The 22,925-nt window shown below is 28.5% G+C and overlaps 1 long non-coding RNA gene across 1 annotated transcript in view; it reads left to right on the top strand.

The window, feature by feature from the left end:
- Positions 1 to 4,994, top strand: part of LOC107439678 (uncharacterized) — a 28,463-nt gene extending 23,469 nt beyond the window's left edge. Inside the window, exon 2 of the long non-coding RNA XR_015429173.1 lies at positions 4,462 to 4,994. This is a non-coding gene — a long non-coding RNA (uncharacterized LOC107439678). The remainder of the gene's footprint in view (positions 1 to 4,461) is intronic.
- The last annotated feature ends 17,931 nt before the right edge of the window (positions 4,995 to 22,925 follow it).

Below are 22,925 nucleotides of genomic sequence, written 5' to 3'. Positions count from 1 at the left end.
TTAAATGTAAACATTGAGAGTTAACATTTTATAAATATTATTCAGATTTAAACTATATTAACTAGGTTTGATAGAAATTTCTCTCAGATACAACTTTTTTTTTGAAACATATTAACTATCAGTATAATTTTATCCATTCTTTTGTTTAAACCGAAACATTTTAGTACTAATAATTAAGTCTAAACACTGAGAGTTAACATAGAGTTAAAATTTTAAGTATTATTCAGATTTAAATTATATTAATTAGGTTAAATAGAAATTTTTCTCGGATCCAAATTTTTCTTTAAACATATTATCTATCAGTATAATTTTATCCGTTTTTTTTTTAAACCGAAACATGTTAGTACTAATGATTAAATGTAAACATTGAGAGTTAACATTTTAAACATTATTCAGATTTAAATTATATTAACTAGGTTAGATAAAAATTTCTATCAGATACATTTTTTTAGAAACATATTATCTATCAGTATAATTTTATTCGTTCTTTTTTTAAACCAAAACAATTTAGTACTAATGATTAAGTGCAAACATTTAGTTGTTTTTTTAAATCGAAGCATCTTAGTACCAATGATTAAGTGTAAACATTGAGAGTTAACATTTTATAAATATTATTCAGATTTAAACTATATTAACTAGGTTTGATAGAAATTTCTCTCAGATACAACTTTTTTTTTTGAAACATATTAACTATCAGTATAATTTTATCCATTCTTTTGTTTAAACCGAAACATTTTAGTACTAATAATTAAGTCCAAACACTGAGAGTTAACTTAAAGTTTTTTAAGTAACATTCAGATTTAAATTATATTAACTAGGTTAAATAGAAATTTTTCTCGGATATAAATAAATATATATATATATATATATATATATATATATATATATATATATATATATATATATATATATATATATATATATATATATATATATTTTTTTTTTCTTTTTTTTTTTTTTTTTTTGGACATATATTATCTATCAGTATATATTTTTATCTGTTGTTTTTTTTAAACCGAAACATGTTAGTACTAATGACTAAATGTAAACATTGAGAGTTAACATTTTAAGTATTATTCAGATTTAAATTATACTAGATTGGATAGAAATTTCTATCAGATACATTTTTTTAGGAACATATTATCTATCAGTATAATTTTATCCGTTCTTTTGTTTAAACCGAAACATTTTAGTACTAATAATTAAGTCCAAACACTGAGAGTTAACTTAAAGTTTTTTAAATAACATTCAGATTTAAATTATATTAACTAGGTTAAATAGAAATTTTTCTCGGATATAAATAAATACATATATATATATATATATATATATATATATATATATTTTTTTTTTTTTTTTTTTTTTGACATATATTATCTATCAGTATAATTTTATCCGTTCTTTTTTAAACCGAAACATTTTAGTACTAATGATTAAGTGTAAACATTGAGAGTTAACATTTTAAATATTATTCAGATTTAAATTATATTAACTATAGGTTAGATAGAAATTTCTCTCAGATACAATTTTTTTAGTATAATTTTATGCATTATTTTTTTAAACCGTATAATTTCAGTACTAATGATTAAGTGTAAACATTGAGAGCTGACATTTTAAATATTATTCCGATTTAAATATATTAACTAGGTTAGATAGAAATTTCTCTCATATGCAATTTTTTTAGCATAATTTTATGCATTATTTTTTTAAACCGAAGCATTTTAGTACTAATAATTAAGTGTAAACATTGATAGTTAACATAGAGATACCATTTTAAGTGTTATTCAGATTTAAATAATATTAAATAGGTTACATAAAAAACTTCTTCTAATACAAATATATTTTTAGAAACGTATCAGGATAATTTTGTCCGTTCATTTTTTTAAAACCAAAACCAATGTAGCGAATATTCAATATTGAATCCCCCTATTCTGTTTAGAAAGAACTATGAAAAGGTAGAGCAATTGTTATGATAAGAAATTCTGAATTATAAGTCACACAACAGCCTCCGCAAACAGTTGTTGCCCTTTATGAATTGCAGACTTTGCTTTTTTCTTCACAAACAAAAAGTTAAGCTTCACGTCTATGACGGACATAATCCTTTGACACCAAACAGATTTTGAAATAGACGTCAAAGGGTTGTGGGCTGAAAAGGTTACAAGAAAGGTTGTGCTATCGTTGTTATTGATCATTTTTCAGAATCTGTTATGTATATTTGGCCTTTTAACCGTAACTGCAACGCCTACTTTTATCGATATAAAATCTGAAGAAAAAAGGGTTGTTTTCCTGATTCCTCAATGGTGAGAGATTTTGCTTGGGGTGTGATTGTTTGCTTGATTTTGCACGCACGACTTAATCTCGGCGTTGTGTTTGTGAAGCAATGTATTGAAAATGCCTTCTAATGTGGGTATTGACTGTCGTAGAAGTTAAAATCGATCTAGCCTATCGTTTTGCAAAATAGAGTTTTATATGAATTCTAAAGAATGAGGGGAAATATCTGTCCAGCTTTCGAGTTTTTATAAATTTGAATGTTTAGAATTTTAACATTTCTAATACTCATTTTTATAAAAGCTACTCCAATTACAGTTGTTTTTTTTTTTTTCGTTGAAACATCTTCTGGTTTGTTTCATTTTAAAACCTGTAGTTATAGACGAATGTTTTAAGGAAAGTTTTTCATAAGGGAATGTACATTTACACGAAGAGTAAGCATATATATTTATAAATGTATGAGATGTTCCAGAATCACCACCCTTAATATATATTTTCAGATTTCTTGTCAAAAAGGAAGACAAAAAGTATACCTATGAATGACCACAAATTAATATTTAAGAGGGGAGGGAGGAAATAAGAACGCTATCGAAATCAGTTGAATCGCTAGTGAGAAAAACGGAATGAAAAGTATCAAAACCAGTTTGATTGCATGGTGAATTAGGAGATGTTTCAAATCCTCTTTGTTTGCCTCGCTAATCAAACAGGTTTTGATGTTTTGAGTCCCGTTTTTCTCAGAAGTACTTCGTTAGATTTCAAAAGCATCTTTATTGTTAATCAGTTGGCACTCCCTAATTAATACTTATATGTCTCTCCCAATATGTTTACTTTTTTATATCATTTTTGACGAGGATTCAAGAAACCTATATTAATCACCGTCATTACGGAGCACTCTGGGTGATATCCTGTAGATTTTGAGCTATATTTAAAGCAGTTATTGAAAAAAAAAAATTGCGAAACTAAATGTTTTCATGGTTGATGACGTAATATTGATAACTTCTGCAATTTTCCGTCGTGTATAGAATTAGGGCTTCTAATTCCTGATTGGTGCAAATTTTCAACTACATGTTCACTTTCTGAACGAAAAATGCTTTAAAATTGCTTTTTAATGTAAATTGGATGTGTGTTTCGCTTGTTATCGAGCCCGCGCTACAAACTACAGTAGGGAACCGATTATCCGGAACGATCGGGACCATCGATATTCCGAATAACTGATTTTTCCGGTTTTCTGAATCGCTACAAAAAGCCGTTTTTTTTATAGTTAAACCCAACTAAAAAAAAAAAGTTTGGAAACAATCTTAAAAAGAAGAAAAAACGATGAAGTAATACACTAATGTTTATTTCCAAAATGATGGTAAGGTAAACATCTTTCAAAAAAGGACGAAAAATCCTAAAATCTTATGAGGAAAAAAATAATTTTTTTTTTAAAGGACGGGAAAATTAATCGAATTTTGTTCCGGTTTTTTGGTTTTCTGATTTCCGGATAACGGGTTCTGTACTGTACTAAACTTCTTTAAAGGCTGTTTTTCGAAGGCCCCGTCGTAATAATGCTTTCTTGCGAGTAATAATCTATTTTTACAATTACTGTGAGTTTGCAACTGTTACTCATGATTGTTAGGTCAAGTTTAGCCTATCTAAAGCCAACTACGCTTATTTTGAGAATGGCGCAAAACGTCAATATGGAGAAAAGCCACAGTTTTGGGGAAATGAACAGCGTTTGTGGTCTAATTTTTCAACATTTTAAAACTTACTTCAATGCCTCATTACCTGGGCTCTTAATTTGAAAAAACTGAAAACTTGACAATTTTCTCCTAGATGGAAAAATGTCGCCAAATTGGCGATTTTTTAAAAAGTTTAATAACTTTAAAAATATTTAAAGTTTGTTTGTTAATGAATGTTTTGAAGCCCAAATAATTCTTTACGGTAAGATTATATACGTAGTTTAGAAATCATCGCATTACTTCAAGTGTAAAAAATTGCTTATTTATTTTCCTTGGTGACAGAGCTTCGATAAACAGCATTAATATAGCAACTATTAAAATAATTGCGTTTATTAATTTAAAAATTTATTTGTTTAATTTTTAAAAGTAATTAAGTTAAAATAGTTCAATATTGTTCTCTTTAAACTAATTCAAATCTAAAAGATTCTAATGTTATTTATTCAATAATAATTTTTCTTCTTTTTTTTTCCAGAGTTCTCTCCAAAGAAGCTTCTATTGAAAGTATTGAACATCTGAAAGTGGCTCTAAGTCTCTCATCATTAAATTGTCTCTCACCTAAAAATGAAGTTTGCGACAGAAATCTTTTTAAGAGAACATGTGAACACTGTAAAAAATTCCAGTTCTAATTACGGTATGAAGTAGCTGTATTTTGGGTGCATCATCCGTAGGATCCATTTACCGTGAAATCCAATTTTAGTGTTAAATATTATACCGTAATTTTGACAGTATTATTTATTTATGTAGAGTGGTTCAGTAATTTTATGGTAATTACTGCTGTAAAAATTACGGTATATCGGGTTTTAAGTTCCGGAAAAATGAATTTTGCTGTAAAAAAGTACCGGTATCCTGATTACCGGTAAATCTTACCGTAATTTGATATGGAATTTTTTACAGTGTACACTTAATTGCTTATACATAATCTATCTGGATATAATTCGCTTATTTATTTTTTGTTCAACTTAAACATGATTAATAAACCTAGTTATTGCTTGTATTTAGCTAAAACTGTCTATTGCATGAAATTTTTAAAAACTTTTTTGTATTTTTGTGTATCTATATTCTATGCGAAGGTAAAGCACCTTATAATGTGTGAGTATGCGCTATTCATGAAAGTTTAAATTTACTTTTAAAATCACTCAGTTGTTTGATTAATAATTGCATAGCATTGCTAAATATAACGACTTGCGACAATCGCTCAATCGATTTTTTATTTCATAACCGTCGTTGAACAGCCGACCCAGATTTGAGTTTACGGCTATGTTCAACTTCGTAACCTTGTAATTTTGCACCCAATCCAAGACACAAGGGAACTCCTGGATCAGTGACCCCAAAGGTATTGATATGTTATGGGAACTTGGAGGACTTTGTGACCCGACAGATTTAACGTCCACCTGTCACCATTTACTATACGGGGATTATTTTAATGGTGCAATAGATAGTTTTGAAAGTGTTAAAAGTTTAAGGAAAAAATAGGGTAGTTAGATTTGTTGCCAAATAACTGAAATTGAGAAGAAAAAAAACAATGCGTTTTTTTTCTTCTTTTTAACATGGTCTGGTATAGTAAAAACTTTCAAATATAACTACAAAGATGTAGCATGGGTTCATATGTCAGATATTATAACAGTGCTGCCAACTCCATCTTAAAATAACCGAAGTGTCCACCTTTTGACAGTGATATTTCCTTTTGACTATTTGTTGAATCTGTAACGCGTCCCCTCTGTTACATTTCATGTCCTTTCTGTTACGTCGAATTATTTAGAGTTAATAAAAATGTGTTTGCAATTTTAAAAATCTTATAATAATTCATTTTACCTTGAAATGTGATAAAATAAAAAAAATTGCAGATAATGTTTAGGATGGTCCAAATCACAGAATTTAGCGTAAATTCTGTGATTTGGACCAGTGCATGTTCCTCTTTTATTTGTTCCCTCTATTACAAGTACTTTTAGTTAACTTGCAATTTAATTATGAGGCTCTTATATTATTTTATGCCAATTAATTAAGCATTGCAATCTCAAGTAACATATTCTAGTAGATATTTCTTTTTTGTTTTTGTTTTCAGAAATATTTAATAGATTTTTTTAGAATAAAATACTTAGGTAATTTTCCCTCTGTTAAACTTGACAAGCGATTCTCTATTGCCGAACAAAGAACTTTTTTAAAATCCTACTCTTCTAACACATGTCATATTGATTTGTAATCAGATGTATTTTTATCGTCTAATTCTCTCCTCAGAACCCCTCTTTTTTTAAAAAAAAAAAAAAAAAAAATGATTGTGAAGCAGGTAATAATGCAAACGATTTCCTTTAGCTGAACAAAAAACTTTTCAAAGTTTTTTAGAATTTTTATTTTTCAAACACATGTCATACTGACTCATAATCAGATGTGTTTTATTTGTATGATTCGCTCTTCAGAACTTTTTTCTTTAAAATGTGAAGCAGGTGAAACATTTCATACCATGGATACTACTCTCATAGAATTCACCTCCAGCTGTGAAACTACTCAACTTACCCTTTCTGACTCACATCTTTTCTGCTTTTTATTCCCTTTTCTTCTACAAATACATATTTTCTTTTCTTTTTTTGTTAGAATATTTTTCCACTTCTTTTTCTTTAACTAAGTCCTACCGATTTCTGAAGAATTCACCCACTTCTTTGTGCTGTAATGGACATTTGGAAGAATGTTCCATTAGGGTGATGCTTCGAAAAAAGAAAAAAAAGCAATATGCTTTATAAGTGGGGTGTCACAACCCCTTGGGGGTCTGGAGTTTTTTAGTAACCCTTTTCGCAATATTTATGAATTATGTATGGATGAATTCAGATGCCGCGTTTGATGTATGGATGTTTAAAAAAGGAATGGGAAAAAAATGGTTATGCTTTTGTCAAATTACATGCCAGCTGGCTGATTATTGTGGTTGGGTTATTGATGTATGCATGCTACTAAAGTAGAGAAAGAGTTAAGATATATTCACAGTGGAATCTTTTTTATTTATTTTTTCATAGAAAAATAAAATATTGAACAAATATCCTTTATACCTTTTTGAAGTAGGAGAAAAAAAGCTTTGATCTCAAAGCTAAATTTAAAATGAAAGTACGAGTTAAAACCATTTTATGCTATCTATATTTTTAAAACAGTATTATTTTTGCCCATTTATTTCAATTAAATAAATATAAAATATGGAAAAAAAATATATAAAAGAATATAAATAAATTAAATAATATTCTTTTAAAATATTTTTTTTCTTTTATAAACTTTATATTTTACTTTGAAATAGTTTTAGTTATTCTCATAACTGTTATAAATTTTAAACGTAAATTTGAAGATCCTTTTTCACCTACTTCTTTTAAATTTTTGACTTTTGTTAAAATTTAAAAAGGAAAAAAAAGACACTCAAAAAATGTTTTAAAAGTAAAATTCTTCCTTTTTTTATACTCTCAAAGAAAAGGAATTTTTTTAAAAATGTAAACACCTTTCACTTAATTTTTAATTGATTAATAAAGCACACAAGTATTTATTAGAAGGCAGGAATTTACCTATTATTAGAAGATTTTTCAAGAGTTGAAAATTTCCACATTTCTACCAATATAGCTGCATAGTATAAATTTATCTAGGACCTATTTACTGAAGTATAAAACTATTTATTGTTATTTCAAAATGTCATTATTTTGAGCATCTCAAAAAATAAACATTAATTAGCTGGAAGATTAATAAATTGATTTATCATAAGCAGATTTTCTAAAAGTTAAAACTTTCCAAATTTCTACCAATATTATTGTATAGCAAAAATTTACGTAGTACCTGTTGATACTGTGTAATAATTTTTTTATTTAACAATATGAATTATCTAGAACTGTTCAATCATATAGCAGTTGCGTTATTTTTAGCATTCAATACACTATTCTTGCAATTTCAACAAGAACAAGGAGAATGAAACTAATCGCAATTTTGCCACACGGAAAGAAAAACTCCGAAAATTTCTTAAACCTAAATTCATTATCAAAAACTGTTGTAAAATTTATAATAATGAAGCTCCCGAGTATTTTCTTATAGATAACCTCTGCATTAAATTTATTAAGCTATGAATTCATTATCATTAAAAAAATAAATCAAACGAGATTTAAGCATTAATCTAATTTGATTAGACATTATCTTTAAATAAAAATGTAGTATTGTCAAAAAATTTAATGAGAGTGTTTGAAATTGAAATTCAAAATAGGTTTTCTACGCACATTACTGATTAGATAAGTACACCTGCCTAGATGTTAACGACATTTTCTGGTTTAATTATTTAAAATAAATTGAATAAAAATTTGAATAAATAAAAATTCTTCTTATTTTAATCTTTAAGCAGTTTACAGAGTGATTAAAAAACAAGTTTATTCTAATTTATAATTTATTTAAAAAAATTTGGATTAAATTTTATTGTTTTTTTTTTTTAAAGTAATATTATTACACAACCAAAAACATCTACTTCCATGAAAAAAGTCAATATTATAATATAATAAATTTGAGATTGAATAACATTTGGTCTTGTTTCATTGACCCTTAACATTTTTTCGACCATTTGGTCTTCATTCATTTAGTCTGCCTTCATTCATTCATCGAAGTATCGGATTAACCCCGACCACTTTAGAGACCCTTAGTTTAGTTATAAGTGATTTATGTACATAAAGTACAATTTTGTACTTGCACTTATTTACGCACCTTACATTGCTATTGATGCATTGTTCCTTATTAATTTGTTTTTCATTTAATCGAATAAAACCAAAAACGAATCGAAAGAGTTAATATTTCAAAAATGGAATTTTTTTTTTAAAATTAGAAGTATAATTTTTGAATTTCACTTATAATGAAGAAAACGCTTATAACTTCTAATCATCTCGGTATTAATCCTATACAATTCAGCGTAAAATTCAACATACAATTCAGCATTAAAAAATTACATCAGAAAATATACCTCACTTGTTCAGATAGTTGCAGGATATCAATTTAAAGTGTATACGTAAGTACGCGTTAAAGAAAATACTCCTGCAATTTTATACTGTTGATTTGTGTATTGTCTTATTCGATTAGGCGTGAAAAAATACATCTGAACAGCGTCTCACTTGTTTCGATAGTAATGCCAGACGCGTAAATAGGTTCAATTACAAATTTGTACTTTATGTAGTATAAACGAACTAGTGAAGGAACACTACCCAGTGAAGGAATATTTCATATATATTGATTAAAAATAAGAATTTGAAAGTTTTTCGTTAGATTGATTGGTAACAATAGCTTACTGCCAAACAATAGGAAGTCATCTAGCAATGTTTTGAATTACCTGCTCAAATATAATTTTCTGGAAAAATTTTTGAATTTGTTATTATCTCTGCAACACCTTGTTTCGTTGAAAAAATTATAAGGTTAGTGTTTGTATTTACATGTTTGAAGTGGAATTAATTGCATGTAATAGTTTTATTTTTCTCACTGTGAAAAAGAGAATTCAAAATATAGTTATTGAAGTTACGTTTTTTTTTTTTTTTTTAAAGCATCGTAGCATAATTAAGTACTGAGATAAGGGAGTGTTTATTCACTGGATCACCAAACGATGAAAAACCAGTGAAGGAACAAGTGTTTCTTTACTGGTTTTTTTTTTCTAAGTTAATGAAAATAAAAGATAAACTTTAATTTTCTTGTACCTTTAGTGATGTTCCGCATTAAAAGTATGTTAAAAATACGAAAAACAACTTCTAACCAGGGAGGGAACAGGCATGTTCCTTTACTGGGCATAGATTTCCCAGGGAATGAGCAGTATGTGTTAATGTGTTGACACTTTAATTTTCAATTCATGATTACAAAAAAATTATCATTTTCCAAGTATTTATATGTTATAATTTCATGAATAAACTTCTTTTTAAATATTTTTATGGCATATAAATTCATAAAGAGAAGGAAAAAATAACCAAAATTAAGTGTTCCTTTACTGGGTGTTCATTCACTGGTAAGAGCTGTTCCTTCACTTGGTCTTCTTACTACTTGTTATTTGAACCTCCAAAACTTTAACACAATATCATGTAAGCTCTCTACAAATTTTTTTACATAATTTGCAATTAGTAACAAATATGTTGACACTGTCATATAACTAAAATTACGAATTTTGAAATAATATGATTTTTTAAAAGGCAAGCGAAGCTTAAGTGTTCCTTCACTGGTTAGTTTACCCTACGTGAAACGTTTATAATTTTTAAACTGGTTCAATCAAATCAATCTAATTCAATTCGGCGTGAAAAAAATACATTGGAAAAAATGTATCATTCTCTGTCTAGAAGAATTTAAATTCTTCCCCTCATATCACCCCCCCCCCAAGAGGGAAGCGAGCGGTGGTGGCACTCGCCTCTTAATAAGGTGAACCGGGTTCGAATCCCATCGATGGCTGATCGATAATACGATTCCGCACCAACCACAGTGCTGACGTAAAATATTCTCAGTGGTAAACGGATCATGGGTTAGAGTCTCTTTGTCTTGTCGTCAGGCTAACCGTAGGAGTTTTCCGTGATTTTCAACCCCATGTAACGCAGATGAGGGTTAGTTTCATCAAAAAGTCCTTTACGAAGGCATATTTCTCCAGACACTTGAGTTCCCTTGTCTTCTGTATTGGGTTCAAAACTACAAGGCTACGGAGTTGATCATTCATAGTCGTGAACTCAAAATTGGGTCAGCTGTTCAACGACAGTTATAAAAAAAAAGAGGGAAACGGGAAGAGGAAAGTTTCCGGATATTATTTATAAAAGACCAACAAACAATTTTTTGTCAAAAAATATCTTGGGCACTATTTTTTCCGAAGAAAAGCCTTTTTGGGGTTTTAATTACTGGACTGAGCAAGATAATAGGATGATTTGTTTATCAATGGCACTTTGAAGTAATGCTGTCTTAGCCATTAAGCGTGTCGCAACAGTTGGCACCTGCTGTTGATTTTTCTCTTTTATCTGAATTAAAAATAAAAAAATCTATGCTAATCCCATTGCAAATCTTTACAATACGGATGTAAGAGACGTCTAGTTTTTAGTTTGACAACTAACGCACGTGCATTAGATCCATTTGGGTACTTTTATTTGTACTATTGAACCTCTCTTAAGGTTAATCCGCTGGCATGAAGCAAGAGTTGTAGTTGTGGTTACTATTGAGCAAACAATATCAAATTTGTCAAACTATCATCTTGCCCTACTTTCTTATCATGATCTTGTATTCAGTGGAGTGGTCACGGTTACTATTGGATTTAGAAACTGGCAACAAGTAGAAGCGTAGAGTGTTTAAGATTATTTAATAGAGCCCTTGATTTAAAGGAAAAAGTATATAAAAGTGCCCGGTATAAATTTATTAAATGCATTTCTTTGTTTTGCTTTGCTTGTTTGCTTTTTCACCTCGTATGAACATGATAAAAATGGATTTACTAATCTCTACTGGGGTGTTAATTTCTCTTTAAATTTATAAAAATAAAAGTTTTATGGTTTCTAATTTTTGATACACCTAAAATTACCGTTTTGAAACACTTAAAAATCTTTTTGGTGATAAAGCTTGGTCATCTTTCAAAATTATTCCCTTGCCTGCTACAATGTGTGCAAAATTGCAAAAAGTTGAATATTGAAAGCTTTAACTCTAAATGGGTTGCCCAACCCTGGTTGTAAAGTTAAATACTCTGATTTAAAACAATACAAACGTACTATTTGTTACAAATCCAAAGTATTAGTCAAAGAAGAAACAATGTTTTATGAACAAATTCTTAAAATAGTAGAAGCGTTCTGTTTATTATAAAATCAAAGTTAAAGTCAAAAAATAAACTATTAAGACAAAACAAAAGCAGTATTTGTTAGATATCCATAATAAAAATAAAAGAATAAACATTTTCTGAATAAATTATGATTGAATGTTGTTCCTTTTAATTCAATAGTATTTTTTGGGCAGAATTTCCTTAGATTTATAAATTCCTAAATGAGAATTACAGGAAAGAAAGAAGGCTTATTGTCCACTCAATCTTTCTCATATTTAAACATGATATTTAGTTGATAAACATCAGTCTGAAGAACGGTATCAAGGAGATGTTTGTTTTAGTCAATCAACCATTTGCCAATCAAGTCAAGGATAAAGAACATGGTATTTTATTTTTATCAACAAAAAAAAAGTAATTTTTTTCTCGTAATTCCTATAGAAAATAGTCGAATTCATTGTGCATATAGGGTAATATACCAAAATTAATATACCTATTGATTACCTTTTCTTTCTATTTCAATGCAGTTATTAAAATTTCTGAGTAATTGACTATTAAGGGACATTTAACCCATCGTATCAAATCAAAGATTTTGACAGACACCCCTGTGAGTTGTGGCGCTGTTGTTAAATTTTTTTAGGCTAATTTTTCGTCGGATTTTACTGAATAATCAATCACAGAATTAATTATTTACAAAATAGAAAGGAAAATGTTAACATTTTTATCGCATTACAGAATAGTTATTAATCGTATAATACATCTCTTCTCTATAGCTGTCAATATATTAAATCTCATTTGCGTAACATAGCGTCCACAGACGTTATGTTATTTTAACGCTCACTATTTATCAAATATTATATCGGCATAAATATTAATAAAAAATTAGCAAATCACTATCTTAAATGCATTTTCAACCTTTAATAAATTATTTTAAATGGCACATTAACATTTAAAAAATAAATATAAGTTGCTTTATTATCAATTATTGTGTTAGTTTCCCAATTCTTTAGTCTAGTATTTTTTAATTAAGAGTAATTATGAATTTTTTTTTTTGTGGATAATCATGACTAAGGCCCGGATTTTAATGACATTTGCATTTTTGGACATTTTTTGTCCTTTAGAGCATTTTTTGAGATTTATAGGGCATTTTCTTTAATTTTTGGGACGTATTTTGCATTTTATAGCATTTTTTGAATTTTTTGTTAATTTTTTGTAATTTTTATTATTTTTTATAATTTTTTATTATTACACTGGCTTCCACACAATGAAGAAAATCTCTAGGATATTAACAGGTGAAGCAACATCTTTTCAAATTGAAGAAGAATTGTCAGTAAGTGTGACCGTCCTTTTCAAGTACGCACCAATAACATCAGTAGACGTTGAAGGAATCTTCTCCTGGTATAAAAATTTGTTTTCAGACAAGAGACGCTCGTTTACATTTCAAAATATTAAAAAAAAAATTAATAATCCACTGTAATTCTGATATTTAGTAATATTATGAGATGGAAGTTGTTATATTCATTTAAGTTTCTATACAAAATGAAAATGTTTTGGAGTCAATATATTTTCCTTTTTTTTTGTTATTTTAGGATGTAACATATTTTTCAAACTTTAAAACTTTAATGGACGTAAAACAAGTATTGCATTGCTTTATATTTTTTGAAACGACTGATAATAATTTTAAAGAGTAAGACATTGTTTTAGTTCAATATTTTTACTTCTATTTAAGTCATGTCATAATGTATTTTTAGCGCAATTTTCGCATTTTAAGGGCATTTTTTGCACTTTTAAGGGTATTTTTTGCAGTTTGTAAGGGCATTTTTTTACCCTTTTTAAGGGCATTGAGATTTTTTAGGTCATCAAAATCCGGGCTCTAATCATGACATATCGAGTTCACGTTAGAACGCTAGTTTTATCTTTGGACTTATAGTTGGTTACATTAAAAATCAACACTACTAAGTGATACTATTTTTTTTAAAAACCCTTTGGCAAAATGGGTGTTGTTTTGACTTCGATGGCGTGCGCAACTTATTTAGACGCCATCACACTTTTCAACTGCGTTCAAGAGTAACAGAAAACAGTGCGCATGCATTGTAATTGCATACGTTGCTATGGCGATTGCAGTTTTTTTTCTTTTCACTAGCAGGCATTCTTAATGTAATTACATAATAATAATTTAAAGTATTTTCATATTTTTTTCATTAATGACAATATAAATAAGAATACTGAAGAAGTATTTTGTGACGTCTTGAAACACGTACATAGGCAGAATTTGAAAATCAATCCGACGACAAACATCAATTGAGACAGTTTTTGCAACCCATGATTTGAAATGCTGTGGTGTTTAACGACCATTTGACCAAAATGGGTAACCAGTATAGCAACAAGGCAATCACAACTTTTTCCTTTTTTACCTTTTGACGCAGAATTATTATTTTTTTGGAGGGCGGAGTGGGGGGAACCGCATGAAATGGTTTTCAGACGATTTTTTAAAAAGAAAATAACCTAACTCTTTTCTGAAATATACAATAATGCTTTATCATCGTGTGGGTTGTAAGTTTTGAGCAGAAGATAATCATAAAGGGAATCCTTAACGCTACATTAAACCCTGTAAAACCCAGAAATGAAAATATGTCACTCCTTTTCCACCCCGTTCGTCGCAGAATTATGACAGCTATTCTTGAAAGTCCTCAATGTTCATTTTGAGAAGGTTTTGAAAGCTATTGAAAATCAATGCTCTTTTTGCAATATAAAAAAAGAGTGAATATGCTTTTTTTTTCTTCCGAAAATAAACACTATCGAGTAAAAAGATAAATTTTTGAGTTCATGTTCCTTTAAAAAGACAATAACTGGAATTGTATGTGGTAGAATCATTTTATTTTAATTTAAAAATGGCGTTTAACAGCCGAACCAATTTTGAGTTTACGACAACCAATGTTCAACTCCGAGCCTGTTAAATTCAACCCAGATGACAAGGAAACTCTTGGATCAAACTAGCCATCACTTTTTAATGAACTATTAAAGCAATCACAATGTAAGATAACCAAAGCACAAGCAAAAAAAAAATTTGGAATATGGTCAACAGCAATATAAATTGCAATTCAATCTAAAATATACATATAACAATTGTTTTAAAGATCCATATAAACAATAGCAGCGTGTACATATTTTAATATGCAAAATAGGCATAGACAATATAAAACTTAAGTGAAAATGACAAATACAATTTCACTCAAAACATGTATCAAACATGCATATTTGAATCCCGGATTATTTTATTATAACTACAAGAAACCAAAACAAAAGAAGAAGGTCACTGTCGATATGAGAACATTCTACGACTAACCGTTCGAGGAGGATGAGCGAAAAATGGAAAGGAATTTTTTGCCATTGTTTTAAATCTAATTATAGATGATTCAGTTTTTCGCAAATTTGAAAGATAACATGAGTGATAATTGCTTGCTATTTCATCAAAAAATAAATACATAAAATAAATTATAATTATTTATTCTAATATTATTGACACAAATGCTTAAATAATATTGATAATACGTAGTAATTGAAATAAAATAAAATAAGCTATGTTCTAAAAAACAAAGTTAAAAGTAAAGGTTAGTGCGAAATTCTGTTAGGAAAACCGTAGAAAATCGCTGTTCCCAGATGACGCTTAATTAATGTGTACTACGGATGGTAATATGTACAACTGGTATTATGGTCATTGATGCAGTTTTGATAAGAATTCTACTACGCGTTTTCCGTAGTTTCAGAATATATTTTCCAATGGTAGCAAAGATAGTGTATTAATATTAAAAGAATTGGAATTAAAAGAACTTTTTTCGACCAATAATTATAAATATTTTATAAAATAAGGTCAGATAGTGAAATGGTCAGGCTTATCAATTTCTAATAAGAATTCTATTTTTCGTTTAAAAAAAATTCCGCATTATAGTTGGCTGCCTCTTACAATTATATTTCTCAGAAAACTTAAATATTGAAGGGTTATGTAATAAATAAAAAATATACTAGAAAATACTGATATATTTAGTGATTGTTAAAACTGCTCCAATACTAAGAAGTTTAAATGCTGATACTTTGGAAATAAGTGATTTTCCCTTCGGAGGGGTAATGTATCGGATAAAATTGCTTATAGTGGTAAATTTTGACTATCATGAGTTGGCAGCGAGCTATAGCATCATGACGAGTGATGCTAAATGCATTTTATCTTTATTCTAATGGGATGAACTACAAAAAAGAAATTTTGCTTACTTCAATAACGCTAACTTACTTCAATAAACACTGAAAAGGCCAGCAAATAATATTAAATAAAGCTATTGAAATTATTTTAGCTATATTAATTGAAAAATTTAGTGGAAGAGCCAGGTAAGTGACCTTTTCAAAGCAAAAAAAAAAGTTTTATCCGATCTATTTTATTACCAATTTATTAGGAGATGGGGGTAATAATTATTTGCTTAATTTTATTTACCACTACCTATTTGTATTAAAAATCATGCAAGCATACTAAAAACTAATGTGGATTAGTTATGTTAAGATTAAAGTAAAGACAAAACCATTTTTGTTTCATTTAACAAACCCATATTGATGCAACTACTTTTTGTTATTTTCTCAGATTTATTAATTCCTCTAAAAATGTCACTTACCTGGTTTTTCCACCAAGCTCTTAAATTGTGTCGTAATATGCCTTACAGTTCAGAGCATGAATTCGTAGTGTTTCTCATAACTGATTTATTGATTCTTTAACTTCTTTTATTCAACTAATGATAAATAAAATAACACAAAAACTGCACTATTATGCGTTACTATTGCAACATAACCAAAATTGAAACACATTAATTCGATCAAATGAAACATGAACTATAATAGATTTAAGACCGATAAATTGAGAAATAAGTTACCAATGCAAAAAAATAAACTTATACAAAAAGGAAAACAATGAGAATTTAACAATAATAACACCTAAAAAAATTCAATTATGAGCCATTATGGGAAAAATATTACATTTACATTTTCTGAAAGAAATATCCCAAATTTTCTGCACTTCAAAAACTAACATTATTTTTTATTTTATAACCGTCGTTGAGCAGCCGACCCAATTTTAGGTTTACGACTACTAATGTTCTCCGTAGCCTTGTAATTTTGAACAAGACGAGGAAACACACGGATCAGTACCCCCAGAGGTATGATGTATTATGGGAACATGGAGGACTTAGTAACTCGACAGATTTAACGTGCATCAGTCACCATTTACTTCACGGGGAGTCCTCGGTTGACAGGGATCGAACCCACGACCCCTTGAACATGGATCCAGTGCCCGTAATTATCGTATACTACTCGAAAACTGGTTTTTTTAATCATCACTGACTACTATTTACTTTAATTGCACTAATTTAATGGTATCGCAAATGTGAAAATTGCCTTATGTACACAACTTCTTCCATATAATTAGTGAATATCAGTTGTTATTTACCTCAGAAAAAAAAAAGAGATGTACTTGTACTCAGTAGCATTTTTCCTAAAAGAAATACTTGATTTCCTCGAATTTATTTTTATATAAAAATTCGCCTTGTATTATTTAATAGACATTTTGCACCAAATAAAAAAATATCGATTTTAAAATTCATTTTGACTTAACCATTTCAATAGTATTGATTGAATAGAAGTGAATGTTGTAATTTAATCTCAGAGTCGAATGCGGCTATATTGGTCAAAACCGAGAGTAAAATTGAAAGATTAACATATTACTTTTTCAAGGTAAAAAACCAAACGGTGTTACTATAAACTATACCTGATTAAAAAATAAAAAGTAGTAAATTAGATTCAATGTAGAATTTAATGACACTGAACGGAACTGAGTCGAGTTTTGTGTAAAAAGCATTAAATATTGCAAACTTTAAGTAAAATATCCAAACGGTGTTAAAAACTGTACCTGATTAAAAAACAAAAAGAGTGAGGGCAATAACGAAACATAAAACGACAGAGAAACGGCGTCGTGGAATCCGTATTTGTCTGAAGAAAATAAATCCCTAAGAAATTTTTTTATTTAATTTTTACTAATCAATAGAAAAATTTTAGGTGTGCATTATCCATTATGTTTTTTTATTAATTAAAAGTAATACTAAACTTAGATTTAAATTTAAAATTTCATTCGAAGAATGATTATATTAAAATTTTGTACAAAAATTATACATACAATTTATTAATATTAAAATAGTTTTTTTATTTAATTACTGTTGTTTAAGAGTTGAACCACTAAAATCAACCCCTAGATACGATAATGCGCTACGGTCCCTAAGTAGGAGGCATTGGCAAGCGAATGTTGGCTTAATTTTAATTGTAGATTTTTATAAGGGCGCAATCTGTAAAAAAGAATACCTTAATTTAGATTAAACACAACTCTAAGACTTTCAAATTTCATTAGAATCCATTATCAATTAGAAAATATCAGTTATTGATCGGTTGATGGACTAATTGAGATATACAATTTCCTTTCTCTTATAATTTAAAGGAGTAAATAAAATTATATATAGCATTTATTACTCGAATATTAGAAAGATATTTACGTATTCCATTTATTGCCTGCACTTATTTTATATTTAATATTAATGTCTTGATTAAAATGAAACGCAATTCGAAAAATAACACTTTTGAATTTCATTAACATCCACAATCAATTAAAAAATACCAATTATTTATCGGTTGATGCAATAATTGAGATAAAGCAATTTCCTCTCTTCATAACTTTAAAATCGCAGTAGTAATTACGTATGCCATTCATTACTTGACCATCAACTTTAAAGTCAGTGAAAATTACGTATTACATTCATTATCGGTAACTTTTAAAGTCAGAAATAATTACATTTATTGCTCACAGATCGTTCTTATTCAAAAAAGTATTCATAAGCGCGATAAATATTTCAAAATATCGCATTGCTTTCAGAAATGATGCATTATCTGTTATCTAAAAGTTTTTTTTGGGAAAATTGCGACGCCCGTTTTCGCAAATGCTGCTGTAACCCAAATGATGCATTTGATTTTAAGAACGGGCTACTGGTAGCGAATTATCAAATTATATTTCACTTTTCTCCGTAATAATACTTATGATCCATTATCAGAACTAAAATATAAAGCAGAAGTTTCGTTAAGATGTATCTATCTGATAAAAATCCTCACCAACATTTAGGAGGGGCTTTTAGAAAAGGTAGGAAAAAACACTCTGTAAGTCTGTCGGTGTTCTATCATTGTTAGGCTCTTAATATTTAATTCCACGCCCACAAATCAATCAATGTAGAACATTAGAACTTCTAAAAGTAGACCGTGAAAGGCGGAGTTGAGGTGTAAGTGTGAGATTCGGTTTCGTCAAAATCTTCGCTAAGGAACAGCTGCTGTTTAATCGATTTTCGAATTCAGCAAATTAAGAGAAGTTGATTTTTTTAAAATTGGAATCCGTGAGTTTTTTAGCTTTACTGTCTAAAAGCAATTTTCAAATGACGGACTAACAAGATCGAATATTACTGCTACCTAATAATATAAGATTACCAAAGATTATTTTTAGAATGATTTCTGTTTTTCTTAATGGAGAAAGAAATCACAAGTTCAATTTTACTTGTTGGAAAATTTTCTAATTAAAATAGAACTGGTAGAGAATCGCTATAAGATGAAATCAATCGCTCATCCATGAATATAGAAAAAAAATCGATTAACGCTCTTTGAGGGAAAAAATATTTTAAAGCTTAATTTGTTTAAAAAAGCTAAATAATTATCATATATATCATAATTTTTCAGGGAAAAAAACGCAATAATTATGACTATTATTTAACATAACAAACTATTTTCTTAAGTTTTATTATTATTAAACATAGTACTTATAAAACCACATTATTATTATTATATTTTTTTAACTAATCAAACTTTCATCTAAAGCTCTAATAAAACCATACTATCATTATTATTATCTAAAGTTCGAAAGCATTAAAATACCACATTATTATTATTAACTTATGAAATTATTATCTAAAGTTCTTCTTATTAACTTACCAAACTATTATCGAAAGGAGAGGTTCCCCATTTTTTTCGCCTGCGGAACCCTAAATAATCAATCTTCTTTCAGTGGTATATAAATAAAGTTTATTAAGGTAATTGTGAATGCATTAACCTATAAAAGACTATTTTTAAAGTATTTAATTAAAGGAATGAAGATTTTTCATCGTCATATCATTAATAATCTCAAATTAGGTTTTATGTCCGACTGTTAAATTTACAATCCCTAAGCTGCATCTAGGTAAGTTATTAATTTATACATTGGAAATTAATAAAATAAAATAAATAAAATAAGCCGACCTGTGGTTTCTTTTGAAATGATTAACAGAAATGCTATAAGCTTTGAAAATGGTTATTAGGGTTAAAATACCACATTATTATTATTATTAACTTATGAAATTATTATCTAAAGTTCTGCTCTAATAATATCGCATTATTATTATTAACTTACCAAACTATTACCTAAATATATACATATCTACATAACATATCTCTTTATATAAGATATTAGTTATTTTATTTTGCTTTGTAAAGAGCGATAGGAAATACTAATGCAGTATATTGTAAATTCTTTTTCTTTTCATATAATTTGTTCCAAATTAAAAATAATTAATTTAAAGAAAAAAAATGTCATTTCTTTTTTATTGGAATTTTAATTGAAATAATTTCTGACAGAAAAGGCAACCGAAAAAATAAAAATAATAGGAATTATTGATTAGATCTAGATATAACCAGAGGTTTTAAAATCCATCATTGGTTATAAAAAGTACTAATAATTGGTTATAAAAGTACCTTTAACTCTTCCACAGAACCCCAGGGTTCCACAGAGTACCCATTGGGAAGCGCTGATTTAAGGTTCTAGAACAATAATAAAAACGCAACAAATAAAAAATTTAGAAAATTTTTATCCTGTAAATTTTTATAGGATATTTTTTTTTCTTTCTATAAATAAGATGACGCAATATCTTTGTAGGTAGGTGATGATAAACTTCTGGAAAAAATTTTTGACCCCGAATGAGTCAGTTCACTTTGTTTGCGATGAAGTCACTATCAGAATTTTCCCTCATTTGAATATGAGACATCGTCACGTGACATGACAAAAACGAGAATCGCGTTATAATTTTTTTTTTTTTTTTGGAGTCAGATCAGCTTCGAATAAGAACTTTCTATAAAGACAGCTGAAGTCTTTATCACACAATGTTTAAAGAGAAAAAAAAATCACAGTTTGTGTTTTGTAACGAAACAGATTGTATTAAGAAACAGTTCTGCTATAAAAATAGAAAAATAAAAATAAAATTTTCACAGCAACAAATACAGTAACGAAATTAAAGTACACGTAGTAATAATCTTGCAAAAAAATATAGAAAAACCCGGGGTGGCCAAGCTCCTTGATAGTCTAGCCATTTTTCACAATTTGAAATTTTTTGCGAGCCGCAATTAAATACGTATTTAAAAGGTATGCAAAAAAAAGGTATTAAAATTTTTTTTACTGAAATTATATTTATTGAAAACATACATAGTACAAAAAACAAACATAAAAGTACAAAATATGCGTATTGAATTTAAATATTAAAAATTTAAAACATTTATTTTACTTCTCTTGATAATTCTTTAAAATTTGTTGAAAATTTCTTAGAAAAAAAGAATAAATTATTGGTAGATCGTATTAATAGGTCTGGAGTCGGACGATTACGCCACTGTTTATGTTCGCGCAATTTTCGATGAGTCATATCATTCTTAGTTTGGACGGAAATGAAATTTGTTACAACGTTGCACTTAATCTTTCATATTTGTTGTCAGTAATTTAAAAGACATTTTGAAACACATACGGAACGATAATAATTTTTAAAAATATAATACCACAAAAATAAAAAGGGAACTAGGGTATATTTATCGAGAGCCACAAATAATCCTTCAAAGAGCCGCATGCGGCTCGTGAGCAGCAGGTTGGCCATCCCTGGTATAAACCAACAAAAACTATCTTCTCAAAAATAAACAGCTCTCTGATGTTCCATCAAAATCTCGTGCTTTTATTTTTAATTTATCTCTATTTGTTTTGTTTCTCTTTTATTCATGCTTCTGTTAGCCAGATATTTTTTAATATTTTCAGACTTCATAGAGTGCGAAATAAGGCCGACTGTAAGTCTTCGCGTCGAAAATTTTGATCTCTATATTTTTCTTTGCCACTAACCATAACACCATCGAACTTCAGAAATGAAATACTGGCTGGAATACTGCAGGAATACTGACCAGTAACTGCGAGGACTCAGACGCTTGGGAAATTTAAAATAATTTTTATACTACCTAGTAAAGGCGCTAGTAAATTTATTTATTTTATTTTACAGTAATAATAATCGTTTGAGAAAGAATCTAAAAGAATATAAAATCTGAAATTAAAATAATAAAAAAACATTATTTGTGTGTGGTGACTTAGCATAGGCAAGTTTATCGCCTGCGCTAGCGAACCGCGTGACAGGTGGGGGGGGGGCGGGGATAGTGACCACTATAATACAGATGACTCAGACGGTTGGGTAATATATAATAATTTTTAATACAATTACTCCAACTAATACAACTAAATACACTACCTACTAAATACAACTAATGTAATGGAAATGTTAAATCCAATTGTAAATATAAATATTAGTAGGGGTACTGACCACTATGATACGAAGGACTCAGACGCCTGTGGAATTTATAATAATAATTTGTGAAATTTATAATAAATTTGTATAATAATAATAAATTTATATAATGTATAAATACTACTACTCTCTAAATGTAAAATGTAATTATAATTGTGAATGAAAATGTAATTAGTTCATCCCCGGTCTCCCACGTGACAGGCGGGGATACTCACCACTATACTACCGATGACTCGTACGCTGCCGAAATTTATAATAATTTTAAAATATTACAACTCCTTAAATGTAAAAGTTAAGTTTAATTGTGAATAAAAATATAATCAGCTCTCCCCGGAGGAGAATCGAACCCCGGTCTCCCGCGTGACAGGCGGGGATACTCACCACTATACTACCGATGACTCGTACGCTGCCGAAATTTATAATAATTTTAAAATATTACAACTCCTTAAATGTAAAAGTTAAGTTTAATTGTGAATAAAAATATAATCAGCT

Source organism: Parasteatoda tepidariorum, chromosome 9 (genome assembly GCF_982258835.1).
Source record: "Parasteatoda tepidariorum strain Cologne lab strain chromosome 9, Ptep-v5.0, whole genome shotgun sequence".
In the NCBI taxonomy this organism is placed as follows: Eukaryota; Metazoa; Arthropoda; class Arachnida; order Araneae; family Theridiidae; genus Parasteatoda; species Parasteatoda tepidariorum.
This window is presented reverse-complemented; position numbering and strand designations above follow the sequence as displayed.